Source organism: Hylobates moloch, unplaced genomic scaffold (genome assembly GCF_009828535.3).
Source record: "Hylobates moloch isolate HMO894 unplaced genomic scaffold, HMol_V3 SCAFFOLD_22, whole genome shotgun sequence".
Classification (NCBI taxonomy): Eukaryota; Metazoa; Chordata; class Mammalia; order Primates; family Hylobatidae; genus Hylobates; species Hylobates moloch.
The window spans coordinates 27,079,946-27,092,988 of record NW_026652297.1 but is presented as its reverse complement, the minus strand read 5'-3'; the positions used below and the strand labels follow the sequence as shown (position 1 = coordinate 27,092,988).

General features: G+C 47.1%; 1 protein-coding gene across 1 annotated transcript in view; it reads right to left on the bottom strand.

The window, feature by feature from the left end:
• PIWIL2 (piwi like RNA-mediated gene silencing 2) overlaps nucleotides 1-4,895 on the bottom strand; it is an 87,370-nt gene extending 82,475 nt beyond the window's left edge. Inside the window, exon 1 of the mRNA XM_058433438.1 lies at nucleotides 4,841-4,895. The gene's annotated coding sequence lies outside the window, so the exon portion shown is untranslated. The remainder of the gene's footprint in view (nucleotides 1-4,840) is intronic.
• Between the last annotated feature and the right edge of the window lie 8,148 nt (nucleotides 4,896-13,043).

The window sequence follows — 13,043 nt, the reverse complement described above, 5'->3', positions numbered from 1 at the left end:
AAAAAAAAAAAAAAAAAAAAAAAAAAAAAAAATTAGCTGGGCATGGTGGCATGTGCCTGTAGTCCCAGCTACTCAGAAGGCTGAGGCAGGAGAATCGCTTGAACCCAGGAGACGGAGGTCACAGTGAGCTGAGATCATGCGACTGACTTCAGCGTGAGCAACAGAGCAAGCCTCTGTCTCAAAAAAAAAAAAAAAAGCAGAGATTATCAGATTGGATTTTAAAAACAAAATCCAGCTATATAGTGTTTAGTAGATAGAGATAGACATAAGTAAACATAAAATACAATGATAGAGAAAGGTTGAAATTCAGATGGTGAAAACATAGGCCCAGTGCTTTGGGAGGTGGGAGATGACTTAAGGCCAGGTGTTTGAGACTAGCCTGGGCAACCTGGTGAGACTCCATTTCCAAAAAAAAAAAAAAATTTAGCTGGGTGTGGTGGTGCATGCCTGTAGTCCTACCTACTTGGAAGGCTGAGGCGAGAGGATTGCTTGAGCAGAAGTATTTGAAGTTACAGTGAGCTAGGATCCTGCCATTGCACTCCAGCCTGGGTGACAGAGTGGGATCCCATCTCTATAAAAAATAAGAATAAATAAATAAAATCAAGCAAGCACTAGCCCCCCAAAAAAGCAAGCAAGCTGGAGTCGCCATGTCAATATCAGACAGACAACCTTACAGCAAAAAAGTAGTATTAGAGAAAAAGAGGCTCACTTAATGACAAGATTCAAGGAGCTGTAGTTTCATGTGCCAGAATCAGTTGATTGGACCAGGATAACAGCACTGTAACCTGAAAAAGTGTCAACAGCAGTAAGCCAGGAGCCCCAAAAGGGGTTCAAAGGTTGGATGGACTCAACTGCCACACCCTGTGCAATGCGGTCTCCTCCCTGGAGACAAACGGCTCACCTGTTATTCCTTTTATTAGGAGTCGCAAGTCTGGCATGCAGTGATAGCTTGTGCATCTGAAGCAGAGTTCTCTACTGGGTGCCCAGTCTGTGGTGGGTATGCTGCCATGTCTGGTACAACGATCGATCCAGAAAGCAAAGGTGTTAGTCTGGGCAGTGCAGACTCAATCTGTACCTTGATTCCAGTTGGTCTCATCAGAGACACCCTTACCATGGGCACCTAGATCGACCAAGACGGTTCAATCAGCAGCTGCAATTTGTTTCCACAGTTCGTGGCCAAAGACAAAACAAAACAAGATACAAACAAAAATCTTTTTTTTTTTTAATTTGAGAGAGTCTTGCTTTATGGTCCAGGCTGGAGTGCAATGGTGCGATCTTGGCTCACTGCAACCTCTGCCTCCCAGGTTCAAGCGATTCTCCTGCCTCAGCCTCTGAAGTGGCTAGGATTACAGGCACCTGCCACCATGCCCTGCTAATTTTTGTATTTTTAGTAGAGATGGGATTTCACCATGTTGGCCAGGCTGGTCTCGAACTCCTGACCTCAGGTGATCTGCCTGACTTGGCCTCCCAAAGTGCTGGGATGACAGGCGTGAGCCACTGTACCAAGCTGACAAAAATCTTTTTAAAAAAGTATTATTACTTTTAGAGATGTGTCTCACTATATTGCCCAGGCTAGAGTGCAGTGACTATTTGCAGGTGCGGTCATAGCTCACTGCAGCCTCTAACTCCTGCGCTCAAGCGATTCTCCCACCTCAGCCTCCCAAGTAGCTGGGACTGCAGGTATGCACCACCATGCCAGGCTAGAGAAATATTTAATCTGCCAGTCTGTAGTTTTCCAAGTGGCCCAACTAAGGAGCTAGGTCATTGTCAGCAGCCTGAGTCAGTAAAAATATAACAGAAAGAGGTTCATCAGGGAGTACTGACCTGGGCTATGAGGACAGCTTTGAATTCTGCCTACCAAGTGGAGTGACCATATCTGTTTTCCATTCCACATAGCAGCCCAGTGGACAGCACTGGCTTCAGCTTAGCCAAGCCATCAGTGAACCAGGCATAGGCATTTAGGGGAACCTCTGTGGATTGTGAGCCTCGTTGAGCTAGTGGCTTTGCTTAGGCTGTGGGGTGGAGGATAAAATTTCCCCTAAAAGGATAGCTGCCGTTTTGTGTGTGTGTGTGTGTTCTTTTTTTCTTCATGTAAAGCCAAAATGCCACTAGGGCCAGGCCAGCTGCATGCTGAATGCACCATTTCCATCGGACAAGAGAGGCTTGTCAGGCCCTTCCCACATTGTTAGCTTTGAGTTGGAATCATGCCACCCCAAAATGGGACCATCAGTCACAAGGCCTTTATGAGGATGTGCTATGCACACTTTGTCAGGTGCTCAGGGTTTTTTTAAGAGCGTCTTGCTCTGTCATCCAGGCTGGAGTGCAGCAGTGTGATCCTGGCTCACTGCAGCCTCGAACTTCTGGGCTCAAGCAATCCTCTCGCCTCAGCCTCCCGAGTAGCTGGGACTACAGGTGAGTGCCACCACTCCTGGATAATTGTTAATTTTTTTTTTTTTGTAGAGATGAGGGTCTTGCTATGTTGTCCAGGCTGGTCTCAAAATCCTGGCCTCAAGTGATCCTCCTGCCTTGGCCTCCCAAAGGGCTGGGATTACAGGCATGAGTGCTCGGTTTTGACGAGAACCAATAGCACATTAAGAGCTGCTTTTCGAAAGGGGTGTATCTCTTATGTCAGAAAGACAACAAATCCAAAACCCCCCAAGAGGCACCTCCAGGTGATGGTTGCCTCCCTTTGGCACATGCCCCAATCAGCAAAATCATCAATCAGCAGGACTTTTAGGTCAAAGGGGTCATTAGCGTTGTGGGGTCCCAAAGACCCTAGCACTGCTCTATGTGCAGTATTCGCTGGTGGGTAGAATGCCCTTCAGCCTTTATGAGCATTCATAGGACATTGATGTAAAACACCAGTGCCCATTGTACATGCAGCTTGGGGAGCCACAAGGACTGTATGTTGAATAGACTCAAAGCCTTACCCTACAAGGTCAGTGTCCTGGAAAAGTGAGGGACATTCTTCCACTGGGAGGAAGCTAGGAGACTTTTCCAGCCATTATCAGTTTTCTTTCTCTATATGCTCAGAAATGTGGTTATGGATTCTTTAGTGCATACTTGCAGCATTCACACAATAATAGTCATGCCTCTATTCTTTCAACCAGCACTTATTTGGTGCCTATTATGGGCAAGAAATTAGAAGTTCTGGGGATACAGGCATGAACAAAACCATCTCTACTCTATAGCTTGTGTTCTAGGGGGAATATCAGACAGAAAAAGGAAATACATGGTATGTCAGTGCTATGGAGAAAAAGAAAACAAGAAAAAGAAAAAGAAAACAAGAAAAGGGGTGTAAAGACTGTCAGAGGCCAGGCGCGGCTCACTCCTGTAATCTCAGCACTTTGGGAGGCTGAGGTGGATCACTTGAGGCCAGGAGTTCAAGACCAGCCTGGCCAACATGACGAAATAGCAAAAATTAGCCAGGTGGTGGCGCGTGCCTGTAGTCCCAGCTACTCGGGAGACTGAGACATGAGAATTGCTTGAACCCAGGAGGTGGAGGTTGCAGTGAGCCACTGGAGATAGTGCCACTGTACTCCAGCCTGGGTGATAGAGTGAGACTCTGTCTCACAAAAATAACAACTTAAAAATTAAAAAAAAAAAAAAAAAAAAGACTGTCAGGGATGGGAGTTTACTAATTTATGTAGGGTGGTCAGGAAAGTCTCAGAGACCCGAAGAAATGGAGGAAACAAGACATGCAGCTATCTGGGGAAAGCAAGTTTTAGGCAGGGAGGAAAGTAATGGGAAAGCCCTGCACCTGGAACCGGCCTGCTGTGTGACAAAAGTAGCAAGGCCTGTGCGACTGGAGTGGGATGGCCTGGGAGGAGAGTGGGATATGAGGCCTCAGAGGCCCCAGGAGGGTCCCATGCTAACTTCTGTAACAGACTGAACAGACTGGCGGTGGGTAGGAGGGGGTAATGTATCATTGAAGAGGCAAATGGGGCCGGGCGTAGTAACTCATCCCTGTAATCCCAGCACTTTGAGAGGCCAAGGCGGGAGGATTGATTGAGCCCAGGATTTTGATATCAGCCTGGGGAACATGCTGAACCCTATCTCTACAAAACATATAGAAATTAGATAGGCATGGTGATGTGTGCCTGTCTAAAAAAAAAGAAAAGAAAAAAAGAGGCAAATGTAAAAATCTGATATCTGATAAAAGGATGTTTGGCTGAGAGTGGTAGTGCTGGAAGTGAGGAGAGATGCTAATAGTCTGGATAAATTTCTTTGGATTATTTTGAAAAATATAACCACAACACCATTATCACAGCTCAAAAGAATGAACAACAATCATTTAATATTATCAAATATCTAGCCAATATCCAAATGCCCCTAATTGTCTCAGGTTTTTTTTTTTTTTTTGAGACAGAGTCTGGCTCTGTCCCCCAGGCTGGAGTGCAGTGGCACCATCTTGGCTCACTGCAAGCTCTGCCTCCCGGGTTCACGCCATTCTCCTGCCTCAGCCTCTCCGAGTAGCTGGGACTACAGGCGCCCACCACCACGCCCTGCTAATTTTTTTTTGTATTTTTAGTAGAGACAGGGTTTCACTATGTTGGCCAGTATGGTCTCGAACTCCTGACCTCGTGATCCGCCCACCTCGGCCTCCCAAAGTGCTAGGATTACAGGCTTGAGCCACCGTGCCCGGCCTCAGGATTTTTTTTTTTAAAGTTTGTTAGAATTGTCAAAGATAAACAAAGCCAGGCCAGGCACAGTTTTTCATGCCTGTAATCCCCGTGCTTTGGGAGGCTGAGGGAGGAGAATCACTTGAGGCCTGGACTTTGAGATCAGCCTGGGCAACATAGTGAGGCCCCTCTCTCTACCAGAAAATTTTAAAAATTACCCGGACATGGTGGTGTGTGCCTGTAGTCCCAGCTACTCGGGAAGCTGAGGCGAGAGGATCACTTGAACTTGGGAGGTCGAGGTTGCAGTGAGCAATAACCACACCACTGCATTGCAGACGGGGTGATAGAGTTAGACTCCATCTCTAAAAAAAAAAAAAAAAATTAAAAATTAAAAAGCCAGGCACCAGTTAAAGCAGTGAAGACAGATTTTATTTAGTAACTACTAACAGTAGGGGAAAGAGCTGAGTTCCATTCTAATTTTCAAAGAGGTAACTGGACCTCTTAAAGGGAGAAAGAGATGCATGGTGTGGTGGCTCATGTCTATAATCTCAGCACTTTGGGAGGCTGAGGCAGGAGGATCTCTTGATCCCAGGAGTTCAAGGCCAGTCTGGGGAACAAAGTGAGACCTTGCCTCTAATTTTTTTTTTTTTTAATTAGCCATAATCCCAGCTACTCAGGGGGCTGACATGGGAGGATTGTTGAGTCTGGGAGGTCGAGGTTGCAGTGAGCTGTCCACCTCCCCGTTCTCTTTCTCCTTTTATTTGAGACAGGATCTTGCTTTGTCACCCAGGCTGGAGTGCAGTGGTGCAATCACAGCTCACTAGACATAGGAAGTTTAAAGCCAGCCGAGCGCGGTGGCTCATGCCTATAATCCCAGCACTTTGGGAGGCCAAGGCGGGCAGATCACGAGGTCAGGAGTTCAAGACCAGCCTGGCCAACGTAGTGAAACCCCGTCTCTACTAAAAATACAAAAAAATTGGCTGGGTGTGGTGGCAGGCGCCTGTAGTCCCAGCTACGAGGCTGAGGCGGGAGAATGGCGTGAACCCAGGAGGCGGAGTTTGCAGTGAGCCAAGATCGCACCACTGCACTCCAGCCTGGGCAACAGAGCGAGACTCTGTCTCAAAAAAAAAAGAAAGAAAGAAAGAAAGAAAGTTTAAAACCATGATTCTGGATGAGATTGCTGAGGGAAGGAGGGTAGACGCACAGGAGAAACCTTCAAAGGTCTGAGCCCTGGGCATTCCATGTTTAGAGCTGGAGAGATGAGGAAGTACCAGGAAAGGAGGTGAGGCACACACATAGCCCCTGACATAAACCATCTACATTGTCATGGCTCAGTGGTCCATGATCACCTGAAGCAGATGATCCTCCTACTGATGTATCTTCAAAAGTCTGTAGTAGCCTAACACTGTGCCCCAATGCCCATGCCACTCACCTCACTTCATCTCATCACAAAGGCATTGTACCATCTCACATCATCACAAGGATGGGTACAATAAGACGTTGAGAACCACATTTACGTAACTTTTATTACAGTATATTGTTATAATTGTTCTTTCTTACTGCTGTTAATCTCCTAACGTGCTAAATTATAAATTAAACTTTATCATAGGTATGTATGAGTAGGAAAAAACATAGTATATCTAGGGCTCAGTGCTTTCCAGTTTCAAATATCCACTGGGGGTCTTGGAACTTGTCCCCTGCAGATAGGAGGGGACTACTGCTTTGTATCCTGTGGGGCTGGTCTATATGTGTGGGGAGTGGGTGAATATGGGACTGGTCTATATGTGAGTGAAGGGCATCAATGTGTGGGCGAGTGGGTGAGGGAGGTGTTTGCTGGAGCCGTATCCTTTGAGTGGACAAGAGGGAATGGGATCTAAGGCCCACTGAAGGGGCTGGTCTCAGGGAGGAGCAGACAGTTCATCCATAGGTTTCTTTTCTTTTTTTTTTTTTTTAGATGGAGTTTTGCTCTAGTTGCCCAGGCTGGAGTGCAATGACACAATCTTGGCTCACTGCACCCTCCGCCTCCCAGGTTCAAGCAATTCTCCTGCCTCAGCCTCCCAAGTAGCTGGGATTACAGACATGTGCCACCACGCCCAGCTAATTTTGTATTTTTAATAAAGACAGGGTCTCTCCATGTTGGTCAGGCTGGTCTCAAACTCCCGACCTCAGGTGATCTGCCTGCCTCGGCCTCCCAAAGTGCTGGGATTACAGGCGTGAGCCACTGCGCCCGGCCAGACAGTTCATCCATAGGAATAGGAGGCAAAAACAGGCACCTAGACACAGACTCAAGATGTGGTAGTGGGAACCACACCCTCTCCAGCTGCTTCTATTTTCCTTTTCTTTTTTTGACACAGCCTTGCTCTGTCACCCAGGCTGGAGTGCAGTGGCGCAATCTTGGTTCACTGCAACCTCCGCCTCCCGGGTTCAAGCGATTCTCGTGCCTCAGCCTCTTGAGTAGCTGAGATTACAGGCACCCGCCACCATGCTTGGCTCATTTTTGTATTTTTAGTGGAGACGGGGGTTTCATCATGTTGGCCAGGCTGCTCTGGAACTCCTGACCTCAGGTCATCCGCCTGCCTCGGCCTCCCAAAGTGCTGGGATTACAGGCGTGAGCCACTGCGCCTGGCTGATTGCTTCTATTTTCTTAATGCATTAAGAAGCAGTGTCCTCAGCTGAGAGTGAGAACTGGGGAGAGGCGTTGGAGGCTTGAGGACTTAGGAAAAGGGGAATGGGAGAGTAAACAGACAAGGAGAATGGTAGTTTATGTTTTATTTTTAAAAATAAATCTTTAAATAAAGATTCATAATTCCCCCACCCCTGCCAGTAACAGAGGCATGTATCATGTCTCCTTTAAGGAAAGCTCCTGGGAGCTCCCTGTCTTAGTCCATCTGGCTGCTGTTACAAATACCACAGACTGGGTAATTTGTAAACAGAGATTTATTTCTCACAGTTCTGGAGGCTGGGAAGTCCAAGATCAAGATGCCAGCAGATTTGGTGGCTGTTGAGGGCTTGCCCTCTCTGCTTCAAGCATGATGCCTTGTTGCTGTGTCCTCACATGGTGGAAGGTGGAAAAGGGACAAACATTCCCTCAAGCTCTTTTGAGGGCACTAATCCCATCCACGAGGTGGGAGCACTCACGGTCAGATCACCTCCTAATGGTCCCGCCTCTTAGTACTGTTATACTGGGGACTAAATTTCAACATGAATTTTGGAAGGTGACAAACATCCAAACCTTAGCACTGGCCCATGTTTATGATTACATACCATTGTCCAGAGAGAGAGTAATGATAGAGTCCCCTCTGCTCTCAAAAGAGGCTGAGAATGTGGTCTTTGTATTGAATGAGTATGTGCCCTCCTAAAAGTTAAGGCTCATTATCATGGAAGAAGAGTGGATATTTGGATATTGAGGAACAACCAACAGCCTCTATGCCTCTATCACTTTTTTTTTTTTTTTTTTTTTTTGAGAGAGTCTCCCTCTGTCGCCCAGGCTGGAGTGCAATGGAGTGATCTCGGCTCACTGCACCCTCCACTTCCGGGGTTCATGTGATTCTCCTGCCTCAGCCTTCCAAGTAGCTGGGATTACAGGCTTGTGCCACCATGCCTAGCTAATTTTTCTATTTTTAGTAGAGGCAGGGTTTCACTATGTTGGTCAGGCTGTTCTCGAACTCCTGACCTCAAGGGATCCACCTGCCTCGGCCTCCCAAAGTGCTGAGATTACAGGCATGAGCCACTGCGCTCAGCCTCATCTTTAATCTTGCCAAAGCCTTTACTTTAGTTTCCATAGAAATAAGAACTTTCTCTTCAGCACTCACATTGTTATCAGTTTATATATTTAATAAAAATTATGCATTTACCATATTTTATTTATTTATTTTTTTTTGAGACAAAGTTTCACTCTTGTTGCCCAGGCTGGAATGCAATGGTGTGATCTTGGCTCACTGCAACCTCCACCTCCCAGGTTCAAGCAATTCTCCTGCCTCAGCCTCCTGAGTAGCTGGGACTACAGGCATGCACCACCATGCCTGGCTAATTTTTTTGTATTTTAGTAGAGATGGGGTTTCACCATGTTGGTTAGGCTTGTCTCGAACTCCTGACCTCAGGTGATCCGCCCACCTTGGCCTCCCAAAGTGCTGGGATTACAGGCAGGAAGCACATGCCTGGCCCAACATTTGCACATACACACACACACACTGTGTGTGTGTGTGTGTGTGTGTATAATTTTTTTTTTGAGACAGAGTTTCAGTCCCCCAGGCTGGAGTGTAGTGGCGTGATCTCACCTCACTGCAACCTCCGCCTCCTGGCTTCAAGCAATTCTCTGGTTCAGGCAATTCTCGGGCCTCAGTTACCTGAGTAGCTGGAATTACAGGCGCATGCCACCACGGGCCCAGCTAATTTTTTATTTTTTGTAGTGATAGGGTTTCGCCATGTTGGCCAGGCTGGTCTCAAACTCTTGGCCTCAAGTGATCCACCCACCTCAGCCTCCCAAAGTGCTGGGATTATAGGCAGGAACCATGGTGCCTGGGCCCAACATTTGTATAGTTTTAAAAACAGAACGTTAATTACACATTTAACTACAAATGCACTGCTGATGCACATGTGAATAGATGCAAACATTCTGGAGGGAAAAATCTATCAAAATCCTTAAAAATTTCATAGGATTGGACTTAACAAACTCCTGGGCTCAAATGATCCTCGCACGTCAGCCTTCAGAGTAGCTGGCACTATAGGTTCATGCCACCACACCCAGTTAATTAAAAAAAAATTTTTTTTCTAGAGACCAAGTCTTGCTACATTGCCCAGTCTGGTCGGGAAAACCATTTTAAATAGAGACTCCTAAGGAAATAATTGAAGATACTGGCAATTTAACGGATTGTTTATCTTTTTTTTTTTTTTTTGAGACAAGTTCTCACTGTCACCCAGGCTAGAGTGCAGTGGTGCCATCTCGTCTCAGCTCACTGCAGCCTCCCCCTCCTGGGCTCATGCAATCCTCCCACTTCAGCCCCCCAAGTAGCTGGGAGTACAGAAGCAAGCCACCACGCCTGGCTAAGTTTTATATTTTTGGTAGAGATGGGGTTTCACCATGTTGCCCAAGCTGGTCTCAAACTCCTGAGTTCAAGTGATCCACCAGCCTTGGCCTCCCAAACTGCTAGGATTACAGACATGAGCCACCACCCCAGGCTGCATCATTTTTTAAACGATGAAAAACTAGAAAAAAACTAAATATCCCAGAAATGGGAGATCACTTGGGTGAATTTTTATAGTAAGAAGACGGATTCTAATATAACCATTAAACTTTAGTTGTACAATGTAAGAGACGTTCCTAAAGGAATTCTTGTGATCATCTTGCCCTGGGGAAAGGTCTGAGAGCCACATTGAACATGGCTAGTTTAAGTACTGGTCGTGCTTTCATTGGGAATATACTGTTTTGAGGGAATGAATCAGAACTGTGTTGGCAGCACGGCACAGTCTCAGGAAGCTTCACTCAAACTGTGAACCCTTATGCCAACTCCCGTGAATATGGCTGGTGGTGCCCACCACCCACTCCACTCCCACTTTATAAGGTGGAACCTGAACTGCAGGGCCAGAAAGCGAAATACCCACATTTCCCTAAATCTCTTGTCCTAGCATTATGGGCATGCATGAGGTTTTACCAGTTGAGGTTTGAAAGGTGGAGGTAAACTTGAGGCCACCTTCTTCACTTTGGCCGTTTTCCACTGCCAGGGCTGTGGGATGAGCTTGACTCTCTTCTCTCTCATACCTGACATGGAATCTATCAGCAGATCATGTGTGTGCTACCCTTGAAATCAGTATCTAGAATCCAATCATTTCCCAGTGCCCCTGCTGTTAGCGGCCTGGCCAAGCCACTGCCATCCACTGCCCAGGGACTCCATCAGCCCTGCTTCCTGCCTCATCTCCACACCAGCCAGCTCACCAGGTCACTATAAGAATAAAGCCGGGCCGGGCGTGGTGGCTTACGCCTGTAACCCCAACACTTTGGGAGGCCGAGGCAGGTGGATCACCTGAGGTCAGGCATTTGAGACCAGGCAAGATCACGCCATTGCACTCCAGCCTGGGCAACATAGCGAGACTCCGCCTCAAAAAAAAAAAAAAAAAAAAAAAAAGAATAAAGCCAAGGTCCCTAGCGTGGCCTAAAAGCCCTCCAGGGCCAGGTCCCACCCCCTCACTCCCTCAGCTCCAGCCAGTCTCTGCCTTACTCTTCATCAGCGCAGAGCACTCTCCCCACCTGCATGTGATCCCGCTGGTTCACTTCCTCAAACGATACCTTCTCAAGGAGGCCTACCCTACTTGATGCAACATGCCTGCCACCACCCAGAATCCCCGGCTCCCTGCAAGTTCCCAAACTCTTGTCACCTTTTAACCTCCTTCCTTAAGCTTATCCTGTCTCCCTCACTAGGCAGGATCCTCCAGCAGGACACAGCCCCTAACCACTGCTTTCCTAACTCCTGCAGGGTGCCTAGCACACAGCAGGCACTTTCTTCAGGTGTGCCAGGGTCCAGCTACAGCTGTATGGTTCCCCAGAGGCAGCTGGGGCTGTGGGATTCCCTCATCCCAGGCTGGCAGCTGTGGCAGTGTGTTGTGTTCCGGAACTCAGTCCAGCTTGAGTCTCCACCCTCCTGATTGTGGCAGAGGGTGTAGCTCCCTCACCATCTGTTCTATGGGGTTCTGATTCCTGGATGCTCAACCTATAGCTCACTCCTCCAGCCTTCCAATGAGTCTATAAACTTCTCTTCTTGTATTAACTCTTTCTGAATACCTAGAATGGTTTCTACTTGTCCAGTGAAACCTCATGCATGCCCTGGAAAACACACAGGATAAAGTCTCCAGGCCAACAGTGATCAAGACTGCATTTTTCTTTTTCTTTCATGTAAGCTTTCTTTTTTTTTTTTTTTTTGAGATGGAGTTTCACTCTTGTTGCCCAGGCTGGAGTGCAATGGCATGATCTCGGCTCACCACAACCTCCGCCTCCCAGGCTCAAGCAATTCTCCTGCCTCAGCCTCCCAAGTAGCTAGGATTACAGGCATGCACCACCACGCCCAGCTAATTGTGTATTTGTACTAGAGACGGGGTTTCTCCATGTTGAGGCTGGTCTCGAACTCTTGACCTCAGGTGATCCGCCCACCTGGGCCTCCGAAAGTGCTGGGATTACACCGTGCCCGGCCCATGTAAGCTTTCTTAAGATGTAAAGACTGCATTTTTTTCTCACTATATCTTAAATGTAGATAAGCCAAATAACAAAGTCCAACTTCTGACTCAGTTTTTGGGGAGACAGATCAGTGGTTACCCCAATGGAAGGGAACAGAAGAAATGCTTTAGAAGAGCTGAGGCACAAAGTGGCCATGCAGAGGGCTCCTAGAGCTGGCGTCCCATCACCATCTCTGTTTTTTCAGATGACATCCCTAATACCTGAGCCTCTTCTGGGCCCCACACTCCACCTGTAGAACTCTGGTGGGGCCTTGTGCAGCCGAACCACAATCCAAGAGAGGTGTTCACATCATTTGTCGCTAGCCACAGCCATCTCGAGGGGAAATGCCCCAAATGTGGAAGTATCTTGACACCAGGACTAGGGGTTGGAGCACTGGATGAACAGCGTGGGTGCCACTCTTTCACTGTGCACCGTCCTAAGAAAGAAGCCTGTTTCTCTTTGAAGAGCCTAGTGCTGAGTGCCCAATTCAATCAGACCACGCAGGGCAGTCTGAGGATTAAAAGATGCTACCTTTAATTCCTTCAGCTAATTCAGAAGTATGTGAAACACAAGATACTCATTAACATGGAAGAATTGGATGTGTGTGCATGTGGGTGTGTATTATTTATTTTTCAGAGACAAGGTCTCACCATGTTGCCCAGGCTGGTCTTGAACTCCTGGGCTCAAGTGATCCTCCCACCTCAGCTCCAGAGTAGCTGGGAATGAAGAATTGTATGTATTTCTGAGTGAGATAGAGTACATGATAAAACCACATAATTTATATCATTATAAATAACATACAAAATTTTGGAGGCTGAAATAATATACATGAGCAGTCATAAAATATAATGAAATCATGTGCTTTGGAGCAACATGGATGGAGCTTGAGGTTATTATCCTAAGTGTACTCAAAAACAGAAAATCAAATAGCACATGTTTTCATGTATAAGTGGGAGCTAAATAATGGGTACCTATGGACATAAAGATGGAAATAGTAAACACTGGGCACTCCAAAAGGGGGTGAGTGGGAGGGGGGCAAGGGTTGAAAAGTTACCTGAGTACAATGTTCACTATTTGGGTGATAGGTATGACAGGAGCCCAATCCCCACCAGTACGCAATATACACAAACATGCACATGTGGCTGGGCGCGGTGGCTCACGCCTGTAATCCCAGCACTTGGGAGGCTGAGGCAGGTAGATCACTTGAGGTGAGGAGT